We start from the raw sequence: 25,824 nt of genomic DNA, 5'->3' as shown, positions 1-25,824 counted from the left end.
TACTCACTACTGAAGGAGTTACTCGTACATTGTAGAATCTTTTAGGAAGCCTAAAGCTGCTTATAGCAGCTCTCGTGACCATCCCTTCCATTTTCTGTGCAGGCAACAGCACCATTTCTGTTTCTCCTCTTGAGGACCAAGACAAGGAAAAGAAGATACAGCTAAGCTGTTAGAACATTCTGCTGGAATGAACCATATACTTCCGAAAACCAGCTCTAGACTATACAGACTGCGACGTGGTTTTTTTTTCCTGGATTATTCCTGGACCCATTGCTTAAAAACTGGATTATTGCTTTTTGTAAGGTTTTTTGCTTTGGTGGTCCTTCCTGGACTCATTGTTTAATCTCTCGAACTTCAGCTCCTCCATCTAAAATACAGTATATTATCAGAACAACCTAGGGGATAATCATTCTACTTTACTCAGCAATTTGAGATTTCAAAATCTGACTTCATTTCAGATTGGGCAACAGCAAAATATTTTTAAGTTCTCAGAAAAGGAGAAGTAAAACAGATTGATCAAAACATTTAAACTAATGTTTATCTGGAAAGACATTTTAATATCTTAACACAAATTTGATCAAATTTGTAATTTTTAAACAGAAAATCCATGTTTTATTTCAGGAGCATCTTCATGGTATATTTTGAGGCTCTTGAAACTACTTTCAGTGTTTCTTAAAAGAAGTTTGCACAAAGCAGACATAGTTTTGAAACATTTTATTTTCTCTTATGAAATATCTCTGTTAACATTATAGACATGTATTCTCTTTGTTTATTCACTAGACTGTCTATGAAGTGTCACAAAACTAGAAAGAATTCTAAGGCTTGGTTGTGGAAGCTTGGACAGAAAATGTGAAGCAGAACATCAGCTGAAGTAAAAGGTTATTAGCTTTATTGAAGTCTGCCCTCAGAATTGTGGTAGTCCCTGCTTGACATTTTCAGCCTATATACGTCTGGTATAGCAAGAAGGCATCATGCACTACCTTTTACTCATTTCTGAAGTGCTCATTTTCTGTATGTGTGAACATGTGTTGTCTGATCATGGGCACAAAGCTTAAAATATAATGTTGAGTTCTGTATGGGCACTCTATACACTGTGAATATATTATAAAATACATGTGTTTTAAGCAGAGCATCTAACTTATATTGTGCTCAGTATTCCAAATGATCAGATCAGACATTCAAGCTTAAATATTCAGGATTTGGTTTTTTAATTTCCAAGAAGCTAATTAAAGCCATAGCTAAAGTAATGTTTTACAGCTCAAAGTAAAAAATTTCCCTGCACAACACAGTGAGTATGCAGTGGTTCAAGACACTTGTACTAAAACACTTAGAGGAAGGGAAGAGATGTAAGATATCTTGATTCCTAGAAATGCAAACCCTTTTAAAAATATGTGTACAACTTTTTGGTACCCTTAAAAATATTTGGCATGCACTGTTTTGGTGCTGCATGGACATTTTCCTCATTATCTGATTTTAAACCTGGTTTGCATCAAACTGATAGTCTGCCTTTCTTAGCTGCCTCCAGTAATTTTTAGTAGGGTTGTGTGTGGTGTGTGTGCTTAAGAAAACAACATTAGGTTGTGCTATCTGATCTTAACATGCTGTACTGTTGTGGTGAATTTCTTAATGCACCAGGGTGTCCATCAGGCCCCAGATACAACCACAAAGCCAAGCCAGTGACGCAAATCAGCAGCTGATATAAACAAGTTGACACAAACCAGAAACTAAGCTAGGAGTGAACCTCCGGAGATGCTTCTTTTTTTCTCTTCTCTTCTTTTTTCTTCTTCTTTTTATTTTTTTAATAAAGGGAAACATTTCTCAGCAACTGAAATGCTGTTGCATTTGCCTCCAACTTACAATTAACCTAAATTTGGCTCTGTAATGTGCAAGTTTATGAGAGAGAATGTGATACAGCCTGCTTGTAATTAGTTTTATAGACAGACTGTGTGTCCTTGACTAAGCGTGTTTGCTGATTTTTAAAAGTACCCCAATGACCTCTTTTCCTATTTATATGCCATTTAATAATCCATAAGAATACTCACAGAAGAGACCATAGTGCTTTATTGAAGTCCTGGAATTTTTTCTTCGTCTCTTTACTATTAGGTGATTACATGCATGTAATCACTTTCTTTGCAGTTGGAAATCTCTCTCTCAGTTTCCTTCTTTCCAAACTGTATCCTCCTTTTGAGGGTATATGTAGTACTTTATTGTTACTATCTAGTTTACACTCCTTCTAAGCACAAGCATCCTCTCATCTGGATTTATACTGGGCATGCTTTGCTAGTGTATTTACTGCAGCTACATATTAAGTTAGTAGCGCTAAGTGTGAATGCAGCTTAGACTAGCAGAACTGCTTTGTTCCACGTGGTGCCCTGTCCTGCTTTCCTCCTCCTTCCAGGCAAGTAAGATCTTCCAGCCCAGATCCAGGTTTGTCCATGTAACTGCATCTGCAGTGAGACTGTTGCCTGGTGCAGCTGCAGCATTGCAAACTGCTCACTTGACAGATACAGCCAGGCCAGCAAGAGTGCCACGGAGACTTGGTCAGAACTATCCACCCCCTCTCTTTTCTCAGAATAGAATCATAGAATCATAGAATGCTTTGGGTTGGAAGGGACCTGTTTATTCTGCTGTGTGTTTTTATAAAGTCGTTTATAAGTACCTTATAGTCGTAATAATATAAGTCGTAATAAGTACCTTATTCTGTATAAATAAATCATTATTAAATGTGATTATAACACCATTTTCAACCAGCTTATGACTTGTACTAAGTAAGTTCCCTCCTGGAAAGCTGTGTTTTTTCTTCTACATATTTATGTCTGAAAGCATAATACTCTGAACTTACTTTATTTTAGTCATCTCCAGGTTTTGGTTTCTTTTAAAGAGTACAGCACAAGCAAAACAGCAGACACAACCTGATCCTAAAGGCTGACAGTATTTAAAGTTATGGCAGCATGAGATCTATCAAGACTCCCCAGTCTATTTCTGACTGACACGCTGCTTTAAATGACCTCAGTTTAATTGATTAAAGTTGTTTGCAAACTAGAGTAATTGTATTTACGAAAATTAAAGACTGTACATATATTCAGTAACTAACATTCACTAACAAAAATTCTTCTGAGGAATAAAAATGTTGGCTGTTACACATGTAGTTGCAGTGGAAAATAATGTTTGTCTCCTGCTAGGGAAATACATATATGACCATGCTAATACGTCTCATCATGCTACAAATCTGTTCCTATTAAAGGGATAATAAATAGGATATAAAAGCTCTGTTCCTCAGAGCTTTCATATCATGTATCTAGGCCTGCTGGAAAATACAAGAAAAGTTGTCAGTCATGCCTCTTGGAAGTGAATGTCTTCTTTTTCATAGTCCAGATAATACAGTAACAGGAAATTACTTCCATATGTGGCATACACGTGTTATGAAGAGCAGGACAGTTTTTGTATCTATTAATAGAGAGATGTCATCTACTGGATATTATAATTTACTGAAGAGTCCCCAAGGTTAGTTAGGAAATGCTAGCTGTTGTTGCAATTATGACCTTTTGCAAAATTGCTTTTAATGCACTTTACATAAAATTTAGCCTTCTAACAGAAAGTGGGTTGATATACAAAAGATAAGGAAACTGCAGTTCATATTTCTTTTTTTCTGATAATCTTTTATGCACCAAATAAATTAGAGATAATATTGCCTGCATTTTTCTAGTCTTCTGTCATTATCATCCCTTGATCTCAATGTAATATAGAAGATGATAAATAGGTATTTTTAGAGGCAACCATGTGGAGTGTTGAGAGGGTCTGTAGAGTGAGACTGACATTTTTTCTTTGCCACCCAACTTTTACTGTTTTGTTATCAACCTAAAAAACCCAAACAGAATAACCTAAAACCTGGGGCTGCTGTACTTAGCTCTGTTCAGTTTTAGGAAAAGGTTCCTGGGTTTTAAATTCAAATTTAAAGATTATGTATTTTTGCTTCCTAAGCACATACTCTGCCTTCTGCTCACTGCATTGCAGTATTAATAATACACAGTATAGTACCATATATGCACTGTATAAAATAATAAATAACATTATCCTCCCTGTCTTGTTGCTTTCAGCTCTGGATTTTACATTTTATCTGTTGTAAGAAGTGCTGTTGCAATTTGGGGAACTACCGTTCGTGAATCACTGTGTAAGGGAACATTTCCATGTGTGTGGAGTCAGCCAGATGCTGTCAGGCTCCTGTGTCAGATGTAGACAGTGCAGGATCATTGGGCTTCGATCCCTTAGATGCAGATGGGAGGACGTTGAAACTCTGGCTGCATATAAGCATGGTCAAGCTAAAGTTGGTGTCTGCAGAGATAAGCCAAGAGGAGTGGCCAAATCATGTCCTTAAATAAAAGACTGAGAAGAATTCTCATCTTCTTGGGCTCCAGTCACTGTTCAACTCTGAAACCATGTTATTTTTAACTGGTAATGACAGCAGCAGAGCAGTTCTCATAGACAAGGTTCTCACTGAGCAGCTCAACCAAAATCCACATTAATGGGTGCTGGTAGCCCTGCAACGTGCATGCTCAGCCCCATTCTGCATGGTCCCTATCTCCACTCCTTGGAGATGAAAGGAAAGGTTGTGTTGCTAGTGGGCTAACAGAGTGGTGACAGGGTGGGGTATGGAGCCTAAGGCGGTTGCTCTGCCTTCTCTATGTTCCATTTTGTTCAAAGCTTGAGTTGTCCTGACTTATAACAATGAGATAGCCACATCCTTCATGAAGTCAGTCTTCTCCAGCAGCTCTGCTGGGGATGGTGGTTTGAATGTGGAAATCCCCCAGAAAGGAAGACAAAGAAATGACAGTCTAATGCTGAGTCTTAAAAACCGCACTGCTGGCAAGCTCCAGTAGATGGGTGGAGGGGAGGCTGAAAGGTTTTCTCTACACTGTCTTCTGGCAGTTGCCCTCAAGAGAGTATGTTTGGTCATTAAGGACAGCAGACCTCCAAATGCAATTCTAAATTCAGTGGAGGCACAGTGGGCTGTTAGATACTTCCCTGTATTAACTGGCACAACCAACAGACCACCTGCAAGCAGCTGTATAAGTAGAAGGTGGATGGGCTGCAGGGCATGTCATGCTTGGCCATAATTGCAGAAGCCTGGCACACCTTGTGTTGATATCCAGTGAAGCTCTTGGGCACGAAGCTTTGGAAAGGCAGAAAAAAAAAGAGATAATATTTTTATTATGATAGGGACTTACTGCGGAGCCAGCCAAGAAAGAGGAAAGCATGCTGCATAGAAGGCAGATCCAGTGACATGGAGGAGAAGCCCTTGGCAGAATTTGGGATGCGTTTGGACTGAATTTCTTGTCTCCTGAGAGTCCTATGACCTCACCTGAAAGAATGCCCAAGATTTATTTAAAAATCATCTACAACAAGGAGGTGCATGCAAATAATGCCTTAATCTCACATGTGCTTGAAGGATGAATTGTAACACCAGACCTCCAGAGGGCGGAGGGAGGATGGATATACAGTCAGTCAGCCCTTGTCTGGAAGGCTTAGGAAAACTGGCCTGGGGGACATATAGGAAAAACTATGCACAGGAAATATTCTAGAGCAGGCAGGGGAAGCCTGCCTGCAGTTCCACAGCCTACAGAGGCCAGAGGAAAATTGACAGTATGCAGGCCTAGTGTGACTGTGTCTAAATACAGTCTGAATAGGCTCCAGCTGAAAGGACCTTATCAGGACTGTCTGACAGGATTTGTTACAGGCTTCGATGTGCTCTGCTGCGGGCTTGCACCAGGGACATTATTAAGATGACAGATGATGCTGTTGAAATGGCAGTCTCTAACAGTCTTATAAAAGGTCTTTACAGTTGTATTTTTGTCTAGGATTTTATAAAGCAACAGAAAAAAAGTGCATTGTAAAAATCTGAATGCATGCTTGTGGAGTGAAAACAATGTGAAATGTGAACATGAAGAAGAGAGAAATGAAGGAAATGGACCACTGGGAGTATAGAGAGAAAGGGAAAGGTGCTACATGGAAACAGAGGGGTGAACATTTCAGAAATCTAATTTGAAAATCATCATCCAGATCCTACACTTTTCTAAATCTGGTCAAAAATATCTGAAACTGGGGACTCTAAAACCTTCAGGTAGAAGTATTTAGAGGCTTTCTTGTAATCTACACTAATCTATACCCATTAGTATTCTGGGGAATACAAGTTGCTGTAGAACAACATTTCTGCTGTATTGCCACGTCTCATTCTGACAAGAGCTAAAAAAATATGAGTGGAGTGAAATTAAAATTATATGAAATATATGTTCGATTGAAATTTAACATGCAAACTCATTAGATTTCAGACATTTTAGATAAAAGTGGCAAGTGAGATAGTTATATATTTCTATATCTTCTCTCATGATACAAACCCCAGGGTATGCTAATGGAATTTTAAGGTAGTACATTTAAAATAGATTAAAAATAATCATAGAATTGAAATTTAATATGTGGAATGGATTTCCACAAAGCAGAAGAGTCTAGAAATTATGAGGATTCAAGACAGTATAAAATGAGAATATAAAAACCCCAAACCTAGATGAGATTTAGGGAGTTAAGAAAAGGTATAATTTTTGCACTTTGCTATAATCTTTAACTCTGAATTTGTAGCAGATCTACTGAGCACTACTGCAAATAGGATAGTAGTCACAGCTCCTAGTCTGACCACCTTCTCTGATCTGGTATGTCAGTTCCTGTGTTCTATGTTCCTCCTCCAAAACCTCTTCATGGCTGAAAAAAATTGTTATCAAATTGTTTGAACATTAGCCACAATGACAAAGCTGCTAAGAATTTTAAGGAGGTGCCTTTAAAACTGTATTAATCTGGTGGTGCTGTCTATCCGTAGTGGTTCTTTCACTTTCAGTGGGATGTGGACAGGATAGAAACTCTTGCATTTAGAAGCTACTTGCCGTTTCACTGCAGTTCTCCACAGCCTGTGCTAGCTTCTTTAGTCAGTGAATCAAGCTCAGCTTAGTATTTTTCTTAAACACACATAGTTCTCTTAAGACCTAGCCTAGCTGCTTTTCTGAGAGATTTCATGTTCACATTTTACAGTCTTAGAAAAGAGTTTTACTAAGCTACGCATACCAAATCCAGCCCCTAGTGGGGGTGCCATCAAGAAGCCATGGGAAGATGCAGTTCTGTAGGAGAAAGTACAGGTATCTATAGGATTACATAGGAAACCTGCAGGATATATTCCTTCATTTTTTATGCCAATTTGTCACTGTATTTTAAAAGAAATTAAAATGTTTTGTAGAATGATGAATAAGAATAATCAGATTACCAGAGCCACCCTGGAGTTTTAAAAGAGCTCAGCTATGAAAATAGTGAACTAAGAAATGTGTGTAACTTGCCTCTTGTAGCAGCTACTGTAGCTGAGGAGATGAAGGAGGTAAATGTGATGTCAAACTTTAGAAGTCCATGGGTGCTCTGGCAACCTACAGGCTATAAGTCTGACTCCATTATGAGCCAAATCTTTATAAATGAAAATAATGAATACAACTAATAGCCAAATACATAGATGAAAAGTTAGCATGGCTTTTGTAGAGGGAAGCCACTCTCGCTCATGTATTGCAGTTCTTAGAGTCAACAGCATGTGGATGAGGGTGGTCTAGTGAGTCAAGCGTATTTGGATTTCCAAAAACTTTTCACAAAGTCCTTCACAATGGTTTCTGAAGAGGCCAAACTTCAGCAGGAGCGAAGAAAAAATATCATTTCAAGGATAAATTACTGGTTAAAAGATTAGTAAGTTTTCATGGTAGTGGGAGGTTTCCATTGGAGTCTCACAAGGGCATATGCTGGGAAATGTGTTGTTCAGCTGTTCATAAAGAGACTGAAAAAAATGGTGGAACAAGGATATGAAGACATTTTCCAAAATCAAAAATCATTCAGGATGGCCAAAACTAGGGCTAGTTGCCAAAGGACTTTGTATTCCTTAGTAAGTGTTCAAAAAACGGGTAGATGTGGCACTTCGGGACATGGTTTAGTCTAGTCTACCCTTGATTGGTTTAGAGTGGACTTGGTAGTGTAGGTTAATGGTTTGACTGGATGATTTTAAAGGCCTTTTCCAACCTAAACGATTCTATGATTCTATGATAAAAAGATGATGCTTGAGTTTTAATATTGATAATGTACAAGGTGGGGGGAAAAAGCCTTAATTATGGCTGCAAAACAATGGACTTTAAATGAGCTGTTACTTTCAAGGAAAGACATGTTGGAGTCCTTGGACAGGCCTCTGAAAACATCATCTCACATATTACCAGCCAAAAACATGAAAAGAATGAGGAAAGGAACAGAGAGCAAAATAAACAGTCATTTCACCACTAAATAAGTCCAGAATATGCTCACATCTTGAACATTAAGTGCAGTTCTGGTTACCTCATTCCAGAGAGTAAATATTAGGATACAAAGTACAAAAATACTGGTCAGGAGTATGGAACAGAGGGAGTTAATAGATTAGGAGAGACCCCTTTGGTGTGGAAAAAGACCAGAGGTGGGTTGAGAGGAAGAAACATGATAAAGTCACGGAGAAGGCAAGTAAGGAATGATTATGCACTTTGTAACACGGGAACTCTAAAAGAAAAACAAAGGAAGCACTTGTTGGATTCATGGCCCCAAGATCATGAGGCTAGAAATAAGGTTGTTTTCAAAATGAAATTTAAAAATATACATAGGATAGATTCATATTGCCAGTAAACGTAATGGCCCAAATATGCCTTTTGTCTCAGAAGGTCCCTTACCAGATTGCCAAAATCCTTCCTAGGGAAAGGATCACTCTGTCTGTTTTATACTCTTTCTCTAAGCACCTGCTGTTGGCTGGTGTCGGCATTACTTTTGGCACCGGTGTAGCCACTCTGCTTATGTATTCTCTGGTTGTTAATTGAAATTGAATACCTTTTGAGTTTTAAAACTTTTAATCAAGGATTTAAAAACTACAGTTCAGAGTGGTTGCGGTTATGTATACTTAATGATAAAAACTTGAAGGATTGTGCTTATCAGAAAAGGTGACCATGCAATCTGTAAAAATCTAGTCCCTTTAAGCTATCGCAAAGACATGAACCCCTGTTTGAAAAGGCTTACTTTTCTTTGTTGTTAAAGTATGAGGCCCCATCCCTGGCAACATTGAAGGTGAGGTTGGACGGGGCTCTGAGCAACCTGATCCAGTTAAAGCTGTCCCTGCTCGCTGCAGGGGGGTTGGGCTAGGTGACCTCTAAAGGTCCCTTCCAACCCAAAGCATTCTGTGATTCTATGATTCTATGATCTGTGTGTAGGGTTGGAAAGGTTTCCACTCAATGTTTGTCAACAGTTAATTCTTCTTGTAGCCATGTCAGATAAACAGTATTGTTTCACTTCGTATTTATGTATGTCTTCAAGTGATGAAGCTACTGACTTCTGCTAGGATTTTTTATGTCCCGCTTAGAAACAGGCCAATTTCAAAAGGTCTTCAGGCTCAGATGGGTTTGTGTAATGATCCCCATTTGAGCTGGAGATCTTCAGAGAACAGGCACTCTCGTGAGACTGCTGGTATTTCCTGTTTCTCATCAGACCAGAAATACAGTAGCAGAGGAAGAGCTTTTCTCTTAGCACTGTATGATATTTGTGCTTCTGCCTGAATCTAGGAAGTGTCACAGTACATAAAATTGAAAGAAAACAAACAAGCAAATTTAGTGTATCCTTTTCAAAGCCCAGAAGAGGTTCATACTTGGCTTGTGTTTGGACAGCAGTAGTTCACCCCTCCCTAGTCTTTGGATACATTTTTGTTCAGAATTAAAGACTAAGGTGCCATTTTTTGAAGTTAACTACATGCTTTTTGTAAAGCTGTCTGCTACAAAGCTCCGACGTTAAGTATTTCACATTGTAAAGACATAGGTATTGTACAGCAGCACTCAACAAACTGATCACAATGTAACACTTCTTTGTAGGGCTAAAAATACTTGTCTAAAATATCTCTTAATGAGATATGCATTAAATTAAAATAGGGTCTTATTGATTTTCTTGAAAGCTATCTAGTGATTTCTTTTATAAAATGTGCAATTGTGGATATAAATCAATATATATGTAGATTTTAAACCCAAAAGGTCAAACATCAATTTCAGGCAGTTCCAAAGTAACAAATTAGAACGAGCACAGAAGATTTCTCTCGACATAGAGGATTATAATAACATAGAGTGACTTCCAGTACATACGCATATACATTTTACATTTTAACAATTTTAAAAATTTGCAGAAAAATATTTGTAATTTTTTATATTTTTTCATATTTGTATATTTTAATTGTGTGGTTGTGTGTATATATTTCATATTTGTAATATAATACAATAAAATATAACTATATACGTATAAATAAAAAATAATGCTGAGGAGTAGGTGGTTTTGTCTTTTTATATTTCAAATGTATCCCAGCTGCATCCGGCTTTGGCTGTTATTTTCACCTTGCTGACCACGTGATTTTGCTGTGGTGAATATGTGCGTAAGTGAGGTTTTTCTTGTGGATTTCCTGCAGATACTGGGGAGTTGCAGATTATGCAAAGGTAGCAAGACAGTTTATTATTCCGGATGTTAAGAGATGTAGAAGGCTTCTGAAATGTTTTGTTTAAAATATTCCTCTTTTGGCATATTAGAGGAAAACCTACTGTGAGTGCCCAAAACACAGTACCTAATTATCCGATCTGTGGTGTGTTGCTATGCTGTAAAGCCATTTCCTGTGAATAAATCAGTAACAGAAGCAAGCTGTTACCACTACCGCTAATCTGAGAAATTTTAGAAACTCCACTCAAGATCTTTTCCTAAAGAAAGCCTAAATATACAAGTCCTCAAATTTTTTAATCTTTTTTCACTAGTTTTACAAGATTGGAATTTTTTTTTTCCCACTTACAATTGGTGCTGGGAAGATTCTCATATTTGGGTGAAACAGATACTTCCTAATCACAGTTCAGTCATCAGACAGCAAAAGGCTGACATACTCAGCAAAGCTACTTTTGGTTGCCTCAATGGTAAAACTTCTTTGGCTTGAAGAAACTAATTCAATGCAGTAAGTAAGTTTACAAGAAACGACTAGTGAATCTAGAGAGTTGAAGGTGCTTCACCATCTGGAGGTGGTCCTACCCTTGCTTTAAGCTGCTTCTGTGGTGAATATAGAGTCTGCACTGGCCCAGGTTAGCCCTCTCTGTTACCTGATCTTTTTTCAGTCCATTTCTCTTGGTGAATTCAGAACACTGAATTAGCATCACGGTTCCTTCTGCAGCGTTTCTGGGAATGGAGTGCGTCAAAATGAGATTCAAAACTTGCAGTGCTTTGAGAATGCAACTGCCTAAAATCAACAGGCAGCTGCCTAAGACTAACAAAGTGGTAGGAATGATAGAAAAGGAACTGCCAAGGGTAAACATCCATCTTGAATGTTTCCCCTTTCTGGAGTCCAGAGATGATCTGCTCTGGGCTTTAAAAAGGATCTCTTTATGCTGCAGAGATGCAAAACTTGGAGCACAGCTCTAAGCTCTTGCTTTAAAAAACACCCGGGCAGGGCTCATTCTTTTAAGATATGGCCAGAGGCACAGCTGGTGGTACCCATGTTTTGTACTATAGGTTACTACTTAGAGCACTTATACAGGAAGTACAAGGTTTTGGTCAGTGGTTTTCTCTGCTTAAAGGCTTTTATACCAGCAGCTTTCACCACCTGTAATAAACCCCTAATAAGAGACTAGACAATAGTAAAGGAGAATATTTTTCATTACATTTATTGAAAGTGTGCAGGAAAAATTCAAGAATCACTGAGTCAGAAAGAAAATCTCTGAGGAATCAGGAATCTTTTGTAGTTTACTACTTACTGCATTTCTCTAGGAGCAAAAACTCGTGGTTTAATGCCTGTTCTGAGCAACCCTCTTGTGTTTCACGTGGAAGAATTATTTAGTAAAATACTAAAGTGGTCTTAGGTGATAGTTAGGGTGGTCCTGAATGATGAGTGGCTATATGATGAGTGTCCTAGCTTATAGAGTATAATGTACAGAGCATGGGCAGGATCTCCTCTCCAGGTCCCTTCTTTGAATAGAAAGCAGCTTTGCTACCACATTTGTAGGGACCCCAGTGCTCCAGGTGTGTTTTATGAATGGTTTGAGAATAGCTATCAGACTGGTCACCTCACATATTTTAGGATCCTGGAATCAATCCAGCCATTGAATTGTCCAGTTCATTGAGATTTGGAAAATTCTCATCATCCTCAGGAGAGTGTGGAGGACACTAAGGAAAAGCATGAAGAGTGGAGCGTGTCTGGGTTTGAGAATCAGATTTAAATACATAATCACCATCTAAATCTTAGCTGCATGCTAGGGAACTAAGTCATCCGTTGCCTCTGGCCCACAAAGCCGTTTTGACTTGCTGCTTTGCTTTTTTTTCTTCAGTCTGTTCTGTTCCACCTCTGTTCTTTCCATTTAGGATGGAATACAGCAAAGACTTAGGAAAATCCTTAGATCTGTGCACACATGTTAAGTCACTGTTTGAAATCAAAGATGTCTCTATGTTCCTGCAGAACTAGGTCTCTACATTGTATTGATTTTACTTCATCACTTCAAATTTATTAGTCAGAATACATGTGCTGTAGGTTAAATTGCTATATCAACGTATCATGAGTGCACCGCTGAACAGTACTTTCACTCTTACTGATCTTAAGATGGTTTCATTTTTTGCAATACTGCAGGAATGTGAGGTTTTAAAAGGGGAATTCTCAACAGGTTTGAGCCATATGAAATCATAACCAGGTATCTAATCAAACTAACATTTAGACTTCTCTGTAAGTTTTCTCATGTGAACCCAGGTGCTGTAAAACAGATAATACATTGCCGATTACCTGGTAATCCTTTGTAGACTTTTAGCTCTAACCTCATTAACCCTGCATTTGGTGTCTTCTTTAAACTGCATACTATAACCTATTTTAGTGAAGTTTCTCAATTAGGACGTAGAAAGAAGATGCAACAGGTAGGCCATATGCAAGGACAAGCTGTATTAATCACTAAATTACACAGGATTTCTTTTTACTAAATCTTAGGTTGCCATTCCTTTATTCAGAGTTTGTCAATGAAAACGAAACTTGCAAGTATCTGCCCTTGCAGAAAATTCTCTTGGCTTACCCTCAGTTAAGCGTGATTCTTATTGCCATAATTCCTCTCAAGACATCACTACATGAAATTTTCAGCAGGATTAGAGATTTCATATCTGGCAACTATCCAGCAACACAAAGGCCATTTAATATTTCTGAGTTACAAAATTTTTTATCAAAGAAAACACCAATATTTTTTAAACAGCTGTAAGAGTTATACAGACATGAACCTTGGAAGAGACTTTTAGCCAGTGCAGAGTATGGCAGGAGGTTAGGTAGTTCGTTTGTTTTGCTGTGTCAGCAGAACACTGCTTACTCAGTACAGAGTCCAAAAAAAGTGTCAGCTTTTTAAACAGAAGTATAACTCCCTGTGCTCCATGTTCCCACCAATCCCATGGTGAATGTGTGTAAATCAGTGATTTCCTGAAGTGGGAGAGAAATGGGGATCCTCTCTGATGAAAAAATATGCCATAACCTGTGGGAAAATGAAAATTGGTATTTTGTTTTATTCTTTCTGATCCTGTATTTTCTGTTCCTGGCTAGAACTGTAAGTGCAGATGGATGAAAAGAAAACAGCAAACCAAAAAATATAACTTCCTTTTTTGGCTTGAAATTTGTAAAACTCTGTCTGTGTTAAATTCAAGGTGAAAATTTTTAAAAGATCTTATTTTGTCTTAAAGTTTTCTCACCCCAATCAAGAATTCTAGCCTAGAGAAAGTACATATTCAAGCATTATATACACTGGGATATATGTATAGATAGATTATTCCTTCATTTCTTGTGTTCCTTACTATGACTTCTATGAGAAGAAATCTCACAATGATACCCTGAAATGATCCCCCAGTGTTCTTCCATCTGAATGTAGGGCTTGCACTGGTGAGAAAGATTGCAACATCTGTCTGGACTGCATCAGCTATCCTTAAAATCTGCACAGTGTGCAAGGGTTTGCTTTTTACATCCTGTCAGCTCTTCATCCCTCCTCTGTGTACACATGCAGAGAGAGAGAGAGACTGGCCTTCATGGGAGATAGTGCCAGGTAGGTACTAATCTTAGGGCATGGGCAGAGTGAAGTCAAATATGATTCCTGGAGTGACATACAGGAGTGCTGAAGGCAGAAGTAAGGAAAGATGAGATGAAGGAATGTTCCAAGTGCGGGTAGTGGCGTTTGTGCATTTACATGTATACAGAGAGAGGCCAAGTGCCGGGTCGTGCACTTGGGTCACAACAACCCCATGCAACGCTACAGGCTTGGGGAAGAGTGGCTGGAAAGCTGCCTGGCCGAAAAGGACCTGGGGGTGCTGGTTGACAGCTGGCTGAACATGAGCCAGCAGTGTGCCCGGGTGGCCAAGAAGGCCAACAGCATCCTGGCTTGTATCAGGAATAGTGTGGCCAGCAGGAGCAGGGAGGTGATTGTCCCCCTGTACTCGGCGCTGGTGAGGCTGCACCTGGAATACTGTGTCCAGTTTTGGGCCCCTCTCTGCAAGAAGGACATTGAGATGCTGGAGTCTGTCCAGAGGAGGGCAAAGAAGCTGGTGAAGGGCTAGAGAGCAAGTCTCATGAGGAGCGGCTGAGAGAACTGGGGTTGTTTAGCCTAGAGAAGAGGAGGCTGAGGGGAGACCTTATCGCTCTCTACAACTACCTGAAAGAGGTTGTAGTGAGGTGGGTGTTGGGCTCTTCTCCCAAGTAGTTAGTGATAAGACAAGAGGAAATGGTCTCAAGCTGCGTCAGGGGAGGTTTAGATAGGATATTAGGAAAAATTTCTTCATGGAAAGGGTAGTCAAGCATTGAAACAGGTTGCCCAGAGAGGTGGTGAAGTCCCCATCCCTGGAAGTGTTCAAAAAACGGGTAGACGTGGCACTCTGGGACATGGTTTAGTAGGCATGGTGGTGTTGGGTTGATGATTGGAATGATGATCTTAGAGGTCCTTTCCAATCTTAATGATTCCTAGTTTTTACTTTCATTATAAATAACCCAGCCACCAAGCCAGGAAACATGAAATTGCTACTCTACCCTTAGTTGGTTTAGTAATGGACTTGGTAATGTTAGGTTAATGGTTGGACTGGATGATCTTAAAGGTCTTTTCCAACCTAAACGATTCTATGATTCTATGATAAGAGAGAAAAAGACCAACACAGAGAGAAGCAAGAACATCAAGTCACCAGTGAAGCTAAAAGCACAAGATGAGTGATATTTTTAGTATTCTTAGAAGAGTTCTCTCCCAGATCATCAGTTTGCAGCATAAGCAAAACCTTGGTAAGATCAGCAAGCTGTACCCACACCCAGCTCACCCTCCTCTGGAGACTGGGATTGAATAGAAGGATTTCCTGGAATGAAATGTGGAGAAATGTTGACCAAAACATTATAAATGACTGCCATGTAGTGATGAAACATACGTCAGTTGTCAAAGTCATCACAAGCCCTGTAAGCTAATTTAAATGGTTAGTATATATTTTCATTCTTTTTATGGTGAGGAGACAGTAATACAATAAAAGGAAGATGTGCCACAGTAAGGTCTAGAGTTCAAACAAAATACTTCGGTGTAGTCTGTTAGCCTCAGCTTGTTCTGCAGTAGTGCTGAAGATATTTCTGAATCAGCAAATCTACCCACAACAAGATGAAAAAAAAAAAAAATTGAGAGGAGCAGGGGGGAGGTCTAGCATGGTCCAGGGACATAGGAGATCTGGTTTCTGTTCCCATCTCTCTCATTAGCTTTTGGTTGACAGTAATGACTGTGAAGTAAAAAGATTTTCCCACTTTCCCTGCTTACATTTTTGTCGCACCTACTTATGATATCTTGTCTACAGTTCACGCTGATATAAACTATATCCGCGCCGCTATTACGGTGGTCAGCAAGCATGTGTGCTCACACTGACCCTGTTCAGCTGCAGGTATGCATGTAACCCCAGAAGCAGCCTTGCTTCAGGTTGCCCCGTGGTTCTGTTTGTCCCCCACAGCAGATAACCTTGTGGCCCTTCGAGGAGGGATCCTACGATAATGTGGCATCTCTGCAGTGCAGCTGAAATCCAGAGAGGCAGCGGGGCATGGCATGGCACATCTGCCCAATCCACACCTCATATTGTGTGCTGAGGTCCTCATGAAGGGGTGGCATAAGCCTGATTTCGCTACTTTGGGGGTGTTTCCTGAAATAACCCCGAGTTTGCTCAGCTGTTCATACTAAAAAATGTGCAAGGCAGGCCTGTAAATGATCACGGACCCAGACCTTTACTTGCTTTGCAGTTTAGATGTAGCAGGGGCAAGTAGGCAGTATGTATCTACTAAATAATAATATGCTGCATAATAACATTTCCTTCAGTACACACATTTCTAATCTTTTCTTTTAAAGAAGTAAGGCAATGAACTCTGGTTTCTACATTGTAACGTTGCTTTTTAGATATTTGTTTAAAAATATTTTTAAACTTCTAAATTTCCAGGAAATGGTTACTTCATTACTGCAGAGTTACTAGCTGTTATTGCATGTCTTGGCCTGTTTCCACAGAAATAGGAAAATAACTTTACCAGATGCTGATGAGTCTTTTGTACAGTGGGAGCAAGTCTATCTGAAATAATGAAACAACATGAAGAATGATGCCATCAAAAAGTGTTTCCTTAGGAAAACACTGAGACTCTTCCTTAGGGTTCAAAACTTAAATACACATTTTTCCACCTCAGTACTATGAAGGGAATCCTCTGTTCAAACAAGGTCACTGTGATATTTAAAGGTACAGCTACCAAATAGCTAAATATGAACTAAATTATTTTTGCTGTTGCTGACCATGAAATGGGAGTTTGCACGTTCCTTCTCTGCTTTCTTTCCTTTCCATCCCCAGTTTTTCAAAGCAAAATTAGCTTCTCATTACTTCTTTCTGGAAGAGGTAAAATGGCAACAGCAGTGCCGCTATTGGTACTGGAAGATTTTCAAAGCATGTATGAAAGAATAGTGGAATCAGAGGATTAAATCTTGAATTATCAATTAAGTGGGCTTTTACAATCCCATTTCAATCAATGGATATAATAATTATGTAACACGACAGAACTCGACATGCTTTGTGCAATTACTGGTTTATTCTGGCTGTGTAACTTCTGATAGAGATTTAAATAAAAAGTAGTACATCAGGCCTTAGAGCTGTTACTTCTACAAAGGAGAGTTTTGTTTTTAACATCCTGCTACCATCATTTGAAACTGCTTTTGTTCTCCTGATCTCTTACGAAAACTCAGTCTTGATTGTAATGGTTATGTTAAAAACTTTTCACATTAGTCTGTAAGATGTTTGAAAAACCGAGAACTGTAATGATCCACAGAATTGTGTGACAGTGAGTCTGAATGGAACCATACAAGTGAATGTCAAAATTGTATTTTGAAAGACTGAAGGACTACTAGCAGTGGCAGTAACAGTGAGCAAAGCACTCTAGCTATCCTAGAGTGGAACAACGAGGAAAAAAGAGCAGACAGACAATCACGTTGAATTCGCATTGCATGTCATCGTGACTTCTCTAGGTTACCTGAACTGGTATCTGAACATCTCTTCTAAAGTTGCTAGTCTCTAGGCAGACTGACATTACCATCCCAAGTCTGTCCTAAGTGTATGTGTGAGTGGTATGTTAGTATGTGGAGCCCAGCTCCTTGAGATAATTTGAGCCAGCTGGGAAAAAACACCCCACTGTCAGTGGAAAAGGAAGTTATTCTAAAGCACATCTTAAGTGCCACTGCTTAATACACACATATTTAGAAACACTGAATACACAAGTTAGGCTTCTCATTGCTTCAGTCGTAGCAGAAACCTTTACAGTGCATGATCGTGTAAGGCCCTTCTTGCACAGCCATATGATGAAGGAAAGGGTTGGACGTGACCTATCCATCAGCATGCTGACATTTGTATCACAGGGTTAGAGTAATGTGAGATAGATGATAACTTACGTAATGAACTTCTGAAAACCTTTTTAGAAGCGATTCCAAGAGGCTGGCTTATTTGTTACAGAGAATCCAAGGTTGGGTCTGTTGGGGAATTTGAGCAGGGATCCTGAATATGCTCTTCAATCCTCTTGCAGAAAAGCACCTCAGGAAGAGAGTGGGAAGATGAGAGTGAGAAATCTTTGGAAGACTAATAACAAAGCATGGAAAAAGAGGCGTGGAGAGTGTCAGTTCTCCCCTCCTCCTGAAAAGTATTTCCCATGACCAGCAAAATAAATCATGAGCTATGATTCCTCTGTGTTTCATCAACTGAAGTCTTGGACATGTAGTTATAGGCTGCATTATTAGATAATAGGTTACTTTGATTGTTCAGCAGATTCCCAGTAAAAATAGAATAAAAAATCTAATCAACAAATCTTGGGAGACACCATGAAATACAACCCCCTTCTGTTTCACCGCACAGGATTTTTTGTTTTGCTTTTGCTGTCTTGTTTTAACCCATTTTGCTTTCTGTTTTTTAATACATGATTTATACTGTGTAAAGCAGAATGTATTTCTAATTATTCTTATCTGTCTCAGTGCAGTCACATGCAAAGTCATAAACACTTTCTCATCTTCAAATCTGTTTGTTAAAACCTATTTGTTAAACCTAGTTGTTAACAACCTAGTTGTTAAAATACACTACATTAAGTTTATTTTTGTTTAATGATCAGTAGTTAAATATAGCACAGTTACAACATCAAACATCTGAATAATAAACTGAGATCTAAATTAGTAAAATAAATTACACAAAACCATGGGAACATCTGTCTCCCATTGTATAAAACATACTTTGAAAAAAAAGACATCAAATCTTAAAGTTGTAGTTTTGGATACAGTTTGTTTATTTTTTCACAGAATAGTTCAGTTAATAAAAATATTATGTATATTTTTCTGAGTTAGAGTCTTTTTTATTTCAATTACATTTGATTTTTAAAGTAATTTTAAATCTGAAATTACTGATCCTGTAATTATAGTTAGGGCTTATTTACCTTTAAATTGCAGGATTTCCTGCAATGCTAAAGATGCCATTCTTGCAAAACATTGTTGCTTTTGAGCAACAGGTCCAATTTTTCCAGCACCTATAGGCCTCAGGTTAAATAATACCATACCTGGAAAATAGTATGAATTGTTTCAAGGGATATATGAATACAGAAAGAAGGTAGAGGAAATCACCAATGAACATGTACCAGATCAATTTTTTTCCTTCTCATTCCCTAAGTGATAGAAAGTTGGGTCTTGAACTGTTCTCAGATGTTTTTAAATTCTTAAAACTCCTGCTGTGCTTGTCCTTGAAAACGACCTTCCTCATAAGCCCTTCTGAAGATTTTCCAATGTTCTGAGTATTGAATAGACAAATCGATGTCTTAAGGTGAGATTAAATTAATCTTTACAATCGGATTTAGTTTATTCACTCTTATAATAGGATTTAAGCTGTAATTACCATACAGTAGGAATGAGAGTAGAGAAAAGTAATGTCTCTGTAATGATAGGTCATACAGATACCAGGGAAAGGACTAGTCCTTGATCTTACATCTCCAAGACATAGGTTTCTACCACTCTAGGTAAATGTCATGCTTTGGTAAACTGTCTGTTTCAAAAGGACTTTTATGTATCCTGAAAGCTGAATTCAACCAATAGTGAGAAACATGAAAAAGTCCCCCAGCTGAAGTCCCATTAAAGTTAATGCCAAAAGAAGAGTACATTAAAATTAACAGAATCAGAATTTGAACTTAAAGGTGGAGGAGTCCTGAGAACAAAAGCTCTGATTAATTGTTATGCATTTCCTTTACATATAATGAGCATGTAATTGTTCAAGAAATGAAACTGTATGGAAAGTTTGAAAGGTGAATAATTGAGTTTCAGCATCTCAAAAGAAGTCAGTAAAAGACAAAAGAACAGAATCTTAATCTCTGAAGCAATAAACCTTTGCATTACCCAGGAAGTCTCAGTGCCTTCTTGCTAATTGATTTTAGCATCTCTGCCCATGCTAATGTGAAACCAAGCTGAACATAATATCTTTCCTAGAAGTACTTTAAGTCATACAACATAAAATACATTTTTATGTGGAAAGAATTAACAAGCACAGGGGTTTTTAGGTGTGGGGTTTCTCCTAAACACTCATCAGTGCAACATTTAAGCACTAAAACAGCATTTTAATGAATGGTCTCTGTGGAAATGTGTGAATAATTTTGGTGTTGCTTTTTTAGTTTGTTAGTCTCTCTAAATGGTTTTACAAATAAGTGCTTTGATTGTATTTAGTAACCTTAGTTTTTTGTAATGAATACTCTTTGTTAGGAAATAATACCATGTCTGAGCTTAGCATGTATTAAATTTGTTAATACAGACCAAGCTTTAACCCAGGATTTCATTTTTAGGATCTCTTCTGCTCTAACAGGAAGGTTTAAAGCCCAAGCAAAAGGAGATATACAAAGAAATGCTAAAATCTGTGGCAACTAGAGACAAGTCTGGTCTTTTTGAAGCTTTAAATCTGGAAGTTCATCATTTTAGAACCAAGCCCAGTGAACATGGGTTCATGAAAGGCAGGTTCTGCTTGACCAACCTGATCTCCTTCTATGACCTGGTGACCCGCCTGGTGGATGAAGGAAAGGCTGTGGATGTCATTTACCTGGACTTCAGCAAAGCCTTTGACACCGTCTCCCACAGCATTCTCCTAAGGAAGATGGCGACTCATGGCCTAGGCAGGTGTACTTTTCGTTCAGTAAAAATCTGGCTGGGTGGCCAAGCCCAGAGAGTTGTGGTTAATGGAGTTAAATCCAGTTGGCGACCGGCCACAAGCAGTGTTCCCCAGGGCTCAGTTTTGGGGCCAGTCTTATTTAATATCGTTATCAACGATCTGGATGAGGGGATTGAGTGCACCCTCAGTAAGTCTGCAGATGTCACCAAGTTGGGTGAGTGTCGATCTGCTGGAGGGTAGGAAGGCACTGCAGAGGGATCTGGACAGGCTGGATTGATGGGCTGAGACCAATTGTATGAGGTTCAACAAGGCCAAGTGCTGGGTCCTGCACTTTGGTCACAGCAAACCCATGCAACGCTACAGGCTTGGGGAAGAGTGGCTGGAAAGCTGTCTGGTGGAGAAGGACCTGGGGGTGTTGGTCAACAGCCGGCTGAACATGAGCCAGCAGTGTGCCCAGGTGGCCAAGAAGGCCAACAGCATCCTGGCTTGTATCAGGAATAGTGTGGCCAGTAGGAGCAGGGAGGTGATTGTCCCCCTGTATTCAGCACTAGTGAGGCTGCACCTGGAATACTGTGTCCAGTTTTGGGCCCCTCTCTGCAAGAAGGACATTGAGGTGCTGGAGTCTGTCCAGAGAAGGGCAAAGAAGCTGGTGAAGGGCTAGAGAGCAAGTCTCATGAGGAGCGGCTGAGAGAACTGGGGTTGTTTAGCCTAGAGAAGAGGAGGCTGAGGGGAGACCTTATCGCTCTCTACAACTACCTGAAAGAGGTTGTAGTGAGGTGGGTGTTGGGCTCTTCTCCCAAGTAGTTAGTGATAAGACAAGAGGAAATGGCCTCAAGCTGCGTCAGGGGAGGTTTAGATAGGATATTCGAAATTTCTTTACTGAAAGAGTGGTCAAGCATTGAAACAGGCTGCCCAGAGAGGTGATGGAGTCACCATCTCTGGAGGTGTTCAAAAAACATGTAGACCTGGTACTTTGGGACATGGTTTAGTAGGCATGGTGGTGTTGGGTTGATTGTTGGAATGATGATCTTAGAGGTCCTTTCCAATCTTAATGATTCCCAGTTTTTACTTTCATTATAAATAACCCAGCCACCAAGCCAGGAAACATGAAATTGCTACTCTACCCTTAGTTGGTTTAGTGATGGACTTGGTAATGTTAGGTTAATGGTTGGACTGGATGATCTTCAAGGTCTTTTCCAACCTAAACGATTCTGTGATTCTATGACTTCAGTAACAGTTTAGTGATGCATGTGAAGTGTAATAAAGTAACTAGAATGGATAATTGTCTAATACTGGTAGTTTGCAGTCCAGTGTAACACCTGAAAGACAGAGGCCAAACTCAACCAGTTTAGTTTCATATCAGTTGGTACCTCAATTGTCATTAGTCAATTCACTAATAATATAAGGTACCCAGCCAGCTTACACAGGTAACAGTGATTTGTCATTATGGTGATTGGACAAAATAAATATGATTTTACATGCTGGTAAGAAAGGAGTTAGGAAAGCAACAAGGATTTAAAGCCAGTACCTTCGTCACTTACATTTATTCCCTTTGTATTAATGGGAGGACCAAGGTCCACCCTGGAGTAAGGAAGAGTCCCCTTTTCGTGTAAACCAACTTTATACTTACATTTTTAGATTTGTTTATATTCCTATATTTCCTGGGGTATAATAAAATTGCTCTTTAGTTCTCTCCCTTCAGGGAAAGCAACAATGTTTACAAGCTGTGGGAAGTATCCAGAGGTATAATGGAGGTTATTATTTACACCCATGACGTTGTTAGCAATTAGGAGGTCACCTTAGACTTTCTCCTGCTTTCAAGTAACCATCTGCAAGTAGTGATTAATACTGATATTTATTTCATAGCTTTTATTGTTGTTTTTTGTAGTCTGTTCATAAGCAAGAAGTTGCCATCCATCATTTTAGGCACAGGCTTTTCCCCAGCTTGCCATGATCCTCCTTCTTATTACAACATCAAGGTTTATATTACATCTGAAGATGAAGCAGAAATTTTGCAGATGTAGAGTGTGATGTAGAGTGTTCATACAGAAAACGTGTTTTGTTTTATCAATAGCAGCTGCATACAATGACAGCATATGACTTCATACCTTCTGTAGGAAATAATAGATTACCATAACTTAAGAATAGGTTCACCTAACAATTATATTTTCACTTCGAAGACAACATTTTTCTTTACTTAAATAATTATTTTCTTAAATCTGTGCTCCTGTTAACCTTAACTTCTAGCATTTCTGATATGTTTATATTTCAAACACTTTTGCACCAAAAAGTTTAAATGGCTTAGCTTCTGTCAACTTCAGAGACCATACTTTCCCCTGTAGTATAAGGTAGTAGTTATGCTAAATGGAAGTACTTAAATGTACTCTCATTTAACAGAAGGGCTTTCTACATTAACTGTCTTCACATCAGCAATTTACTTATCACTGTCATCTTCAGGTTTATCTAACTGAGTTTTGATCTATTCAATTCTAGGACTAGCTGCAAAACTTGTTTCTGAATTTGTGGTGTGGGATTCAGAGATTCTTTTGTTAATAAAGAGCATTTTGTTTTGTAAATTAATGGTAAATAATCTTGGAGGCAGAGGCCTCAAACAGGTCATTGTAAAGATTAATGTGACTTGGACTTTTGTAGCAGTTGAATTTCATCCACACTGAATATTAAGAATAGAAGTAAGACAATTTAATTTTGAGGGCTTGTCAGATTTAGGAGTGTACCTATACAGCACAATGGAGCACAGCACAGAGATGCCTCTACTTTCTCATGAATGCACTCTTTCTGGAACATAATTTACTACTACCAGACTGTTTCAGGACCTTAGCTCTGCCTGGTTCTATGTAATGTGGATGATTTAGATCAGGTTAGCACCAGCATTGACAGGGCTCTATCACATGGTAGAGATACATGTTTAATCCTTTTGCAATTGCTGTACTGAGCAAACCTTATGTAACATACAAATTTTACTGTCTTGCCACCTCTAAAGTGAAATGCATCTGACACCTCTCTTTAGGTTGCCTGGGACTTTGATCAAAACTCCTTTGCACTGAGGTATCATATTTAAACACTGAACTGTAAGGCCATGGTTACTGGCTGATATGGTGATAGATCAAACATTAATTTAAATAATAATTTAAATTAAAAAAAAATGGTAAGAGCGCCTGGTTTTCTATAAAAACTTTAAGCATTAATAGTGATTAGTCAGTCCACATAATTAGATTTCTGCTGTACTATAGCAATAGTTTTTAGGCTACAGAGTATTTCCTTTTAAAAGCTGGATTTAATTTGTATTCCATGTGGCTGCCACTTCTACAGTTTATGGTATTGACATTAATATTAATTTTCATGGAGAAATACCCATCATCTGAAAGATATCCTGAAGATCCGCCAAGCATTTCATCTGGCAATATCAGTAGATCTTCCTTTGCTTTATATCAGAGTGTATTGACCATCAGATGCCCTCCCTGCTGGAGAAAAGAAGTGCTGGATATTGTGTGATACCATCCCTGGGAGGCAGCAGGAAAAAAAGGCAGGGTTAATAGAAACATGTGTGTGGCCAGTGGATCATAAAAAAACCCTAACAGGTGCTGGGCTGGTTACCAGTTGATTAATCTGGTCAGCAGCTGATGCGCTCCTATTTTAAGGTCACTCTGTGCTATTGGCTTTTCAGCAAAGTACTCCTGGTGTGGTGTTTCTCAGGAAAGTTGATTAAAGAGTTTTATAGGTTAACAATGGACTGAACGAGATTATCATTTACAGATGTCTGAAGGAAATACAGCTGATCAGACCACATCTCAGTGTCTCAACTATTTAGATAGGATCCTATGATCTTTTCAGCAATTCTTTGTATTTTTTGGTCTGTGAATGCTTTGCTTTCTTATACTCTAGAAAGAAAAAATATTTAATTGTATCAGACATAATTACTCCAATGTGGAAATTTCTTCCTTGGTATTTACTTCTTCTTGTATGCTAGGAGCTGCTTGTTTTCCTTGGAACTGTAAAGAGAATATACAGACCTGAGCCATAGTGAAGCGTCTTGCATTACCCATGACCTTTCTGTGTCAGCTTGCTCTTCTGATCTGCAAATAAGGCAAAGTTGTGGAAATATTTTAATTTGTAGAGTAATTTAAGCAATTTTTAATACTGCATATGATTACAGCAGAAATAAAAATATCAATAGGATCTTAGCATACAATAATTGATTTTAACAGTCATCAGGAGGTATAAGTAGTGTTTTGCTGTACACCTTATTTATATATCTGTTTTTACAACAAACTAATAGCTACTAGACCAGCCTGGATCATTTCTGAAGGGATTTTTTTGATATAATTGTTTGACACTTTATAGCTTAAAAAGAATCCTCCCATAATATTATTAATTGAAACAAAGTGACTAAAACATTTTCCTCTGTTGGCCAGTGAAATGATAATTCTTTAAACTTAAATGATATATCCTTAGGGCATGTTATGTTCTGAATCATTTTTTTCATTGTAAAACTCTGGTATATAGTTTGCCACACAGTCTAGAAATCTTTGGGGTGATTGATAATATCTTATCAGTTACTCTTTTTCAAGTACTGTATCAGAATCTCTGTAGGAGCATTTTCAGTCTTATATCAAATAGCTGCCACTATTGAGACTTAGGGGGCCAAAATCATGTCTGTCTATTTCTCAGGCAACATCTGACACAGGGGTACTAATTCTAAGTCACACCTCTGAAAACTAACACCAGAATAATACACACTTTTGAAGGAGGTTACTCACTGCTAGCTATGAAGAAATTACTACAGCTGCTGCTGTATTTGAGCATTCTTCTGAGATAATGCAGGAGGGCTTTTATGGTTCTTTGGAATATTATCTTTGTAATGTGCCACATGCATAGCTTTATATTGAAGAATAGAGTATTAGAGCAAACAAAATAAGAATAAAAACATATAAATGTATGGCTTTATTTTTAAAAAGCCACACAACATTTTCTGTAATGTGAATTTCTTTTTTAGACTCTCTGTTCGGATAGTTTGTGGTAATAGAAGTTGTATAACACTAGGTTTTTGTG

The 25,824-nt window shown here is 38.5% G+C and overlaps 1 protein-coding gene across 1 annotated transcript in view; it reads right to left on the bottom strand.

Annotated features, from left to right (window-relative positions):
* The window catches only part of MTFR2 (mitochondrial fission regulator 2), a 486,796-nt gene that overhangs the window by 137,201 nt on the left and 323,771 nt on the right, over positions 1-25,824 (bottom strand). The window lies entirely within an intron of this gene.

Source organism: Pelecanus crispus, chromosome 3 (assembly GCF_030463565.1).
Source record: "Pelecanus crispus isolate bPelCri1 chromosome 3, bPelCri1.pri, whole genome shotgun sequence".
In the NCBI taxonomy this organism is placed as follows: Eukaryota; Metazoa; Chordata; class Aves; order Pelecaniformes; family Pelecanidae; genus Pelecanus; species Pelecanus crispus.
This window is presented reverse-complemented; position numbering and strand designations above follow the sequence as displayed.